This window comes from Salvelinus fontinalis, chromosome 2 (assembly GCF_029448725.1).
Source record: "Salvelinus fontinalis isolate EN_2023a chromosome 2, ASM2944872v1, whole genome shotgun sequence".
In the NCBI taxonomy this organism is placed as follows: Eukaryota; Metazoa; Chordata; class Actinopteri; order Salmoniformes; family Salmonidae; genus Salvelinus; species Salvelinus fontinalis.
In genome coordinates, this window is record NC_074666.1 from 41,598,012 (window position 1) to 41,601,658 (window position 3,647).

The 3,647-nt window shown below is 44.1% G+C and overlaps 1 protein-coding gene across 14 annotated transcripts in view; it reads right to left on the reverse strand.

Annotated features, from left to right (window-relative positions):
* LOC129819051 (neural cell adhesion molecule 1-like) overlaps positions 1–3,647 on the reverse strand; it is a 295,364-nt gene that overhangs the window by 220,420 nt on the left and 71,297 nt on the right. The gene's annotated exons all lie outside the window — the stretch shown is intronic.

Consider the following 3,647-nt stretch of genomic DNA (forward strand, 5'->3'; position numbering starts at 1 on the left):
ATCCACACAGCTTAGGCGCCTTTCTATTGCCATACTGTGCACATCCTCAGCCGTATAAGGGTCTGTCATCTGAAGAGGCCTGTCTGGAGAAGAAAAGAAGCTGACCGACACGAATCACATTCCGTCTAGCTGAGACGGTCACGATAATGGCAGCCAGTTTTCTGACAGGCTTTTTCACAGTGGATTCTGTTTTGGGAGAAAGGCAAGCCTGTCCTTGCGCAACTATTACGATTCCCTGACCGCTCCCGGGCTTGAATGCTGAATGCTCAAATGTCCATGCTTAAGCAGTCCCTTAATTACATGCTGCATGAAATCTGCATTCGCACGTAGCTCAGGGTCCATAGACAGCCAACCAGAATGAGTCAGAGGGCTCTGTAGCCTTAGCGAACATGAACTGTACCCTGCCTTGAGTCCTGTAAATGGAGGAGGGAAGAGAAACCATAACGGAATCCATTGTTAAAATGTTCAGCCAGACATGCAGCCAATTGATCAAAAATGGCATGAAACCTTTACACATCAGGGCTGCCGCTGTAAAGTACACTTTTTCTCCCTCCAACTGTCAGGCTTTGCATGTAAAAATGCTGGCCGAACAACGGTATGAGGGTTAGAGAGCCTGGAACCACAGCGTGTTCTCTATGTGCTCACTGGGGTGCTGCAAAGCTGCATAGCCAATTCCACTAACAATTCATGAGGCTTCTCATTCAGACGGTATTGTGGGGTCGCGACCCTCATTCAAGCACACTATGCTTCAAAGGTCCACCGTCCAATGACACAGTCTGTCTGTCGCAACTGTGATCTGTGTGGGGTCCCGCTATTGCAATCCTACAAGATACTCTAATATTGACTGGCTATTCATGATAATGTGGAACAAGGATTTCAATTGTGTTGCCTTCACTGTGTATAGGCCAACCATTTTGTTTCCGTTGACAATTCTGAAACAAACTGGCACCAAGTCATGCACTAGTGTCTCCAGGTGAGAAATGGCCATGTCTGACTATGTCTTTCCCCCACCCCTCTCTCCTCTGAGGTGAAATGATCGCTGGAGTTTTTGTTTCCCAGGGCACACTGGCGTCGTCCTGCTCAGGGGGTCCCTGCTCTAACCTCCAGGTGACCCCGTTCATCCTCTGTGGTTCTCAGGGAGCTTTTGTAGGTAGCTGGCCTCTCCTCTCCTCTGTGTCTACACGGAAGATAAAGGGGAGAGGAGAAGGCCCAGGGTACTGGAAGCCACCACACACTTTTTTTTGTTTGACACTACTCTGCCGGCAATTTTGAGAGAGGCTAAGACTTAAGCGTGACAAGCGCTAATGCTCCTGGGAACTCTTCCTGTGTCTTTATTTGTTATTGTTGTATAATGTCTTAAAGGAGGGGGAGCATTTTGAAATTGTGCCTCAGGGAGTCTCTTTTAACACAACCAACTCTCCTTAGAAGTCTACATGGGGAGAATATGGTAACATTCACTTTAGAGCCACTTCATATCTTAAAACAATCTGTTTTCTTAAGCGTCTGTTCTGTAAATAGTTTGAAACAACAGGGGGGACATTTTCATGATGCATGATGCAAAGTTATTGCTCCTTGTAGACCGACTAAATCATACATGAGGTGGTGGAAGGAGTGACAACTACAGGAGGGAAATCGAAAGATTTAAACTGACAAGCACCTCCGCAAGAATGCATGGTGCCCTAGTCAAAACTTTCTTTATCAATGAAGCAAATATACACCTATAGTTATTAAACGGGGCTGAAAACAAAGCCTCAAATCCAAATTAGATCACGTGAGAGGTGCACATATATTCCGGATGACCCTCCTTCATATCAGAGACCGACTGTCTGGAATGTTAATTGTGTCTAGACAGAGGTTAGGAAGAAGCACTCTTTTTGAAGTGGACTGGAGGGACCTCCCTTTCTTCTCCACCTCCACTCCCTGCCTGACCCCTCACTAGACCAAACTCTATATACTCCATGAGGTCTGGCGCTGGCCTATCTGTGGAATAGGAGCATCGAGGGCTGCCTGCCTGCCTGGCAGCAAGGCGGAACCTGGGACAGTCAACCCGCCATGCCGTAAAGCACTGGATAAATGATTATAGGTCTGTCGTTTGAAGTTCCCCCAGCCCAACGGAGCAGACTCATATTTCATTTCCACCGTGTCGTCTGTTAAAGTCTTCACACTATCCCAGGGCCTGATGCGTTTATTCCAGTAGGATTTTTCTCTGTGATATAAAACCATGTCTGTGCGATCTGGAAGATGACGTGAGATCCGGTTATGTGTGCACAGCTGTGAAGTCAATGAGACTAAGAGAGAAGTAAAAAACCTTAGCAAATAATATCCCACTATAGTTGGCTTGGTCTTCTTGGTATTTACTGTATGTCGTCTGCTGCTGAGCAGACGTCAGAATTCTGTATGTCAGAGCCTTGCGGGGGCCCGAGGTTGAAAAACGATTTAATTTAATTTGCTCTTTCCATGTCATAGACTGACTAGGTGAATTTAATTGTATTTACCTTTATTTCAACAGGGAAGTCATATTGCAACTAAAATCTCTTTTACAAATGAGCTCTGCAAAATACAAAAACAAGCACATACTACAGGCAGGTATAGACAAACATAATAGACAATATACACATTAAAGAGGGTGAATTGGCAAGACAACAGATTTAAGTGCCTTTGAGCGGGGTATGGTAGTAGGTGCAAGGCGCACTGGTTTGTGTAAAGAACTGCAACGCTGCTGGGTTTTTCACGCTCAACGGTTTCCTGTGCGTATTAAGAATGGTCCAACACCCAAAGGACATCCAGCCAACTTGACAACTGTGGGAAACATTGGAGTCAACATGGGCCACTATCCCTGTGGAATGCTTTCGAAAACCTTATGGAGTCCATGCCCCGACGAATTGAGGCTGTTCTGAGGGCAAAGGGGGTGCAACTCAATATTAAGGTGTTCCAAATGTTTTTTATGCTCAGTGTATAAAACCATTATCTGAGTCAGAAGCAGTAGAAAGTAAACATCTCTCTGCACTCTAGTGCTGCTGCACCGTGCATTCCATATCATTATTGTGAAATACCCTTGAGTATAATTTCAGTTAGTCTCCAAACAAATTTGCTAAATGAGCAGCATTATATTTGCAATCTAGCTACACAAACACAGATCCCTATTCATTCTGGCAGTGAGGAATGACATGCTATACTGAACAAAAATATAAATGCAATATGTAAAGTAGGAGGAGTATTTCTGTCTGTAAAAACCCCTTTTGTGGGGGAAAAAATAATAGGTAACATAAAATCGTCCTTGCATGTTTTTAATTGCATCATCATTATAAAAAAAATCAACAAATGTGCCTTTCCGCTCGAACACACACTAGTTACTCCTAGTTTCACCTCATCTATATGCTTAGCAATTGATTTGTAGCTTTGATGATTTTCAAGTCCAGGGGTGCATTTATTACCCCACATAAAGTCATTGTAGGTTAAAAACCTGCTAGTGTTGCTCATTGACGTGCCAATGGATGATGGTGACACCAGATCGAGTTGATAAACAGGAGCAGAGGGGAGTGCCGACCCGGGGATAGCATTTCTGTCTGATATATTATACGGAACAAAAATATAAACACAATTTTAAAGATTTTACTGAGTTACAGTTCATTTTACAGGGCCTAATG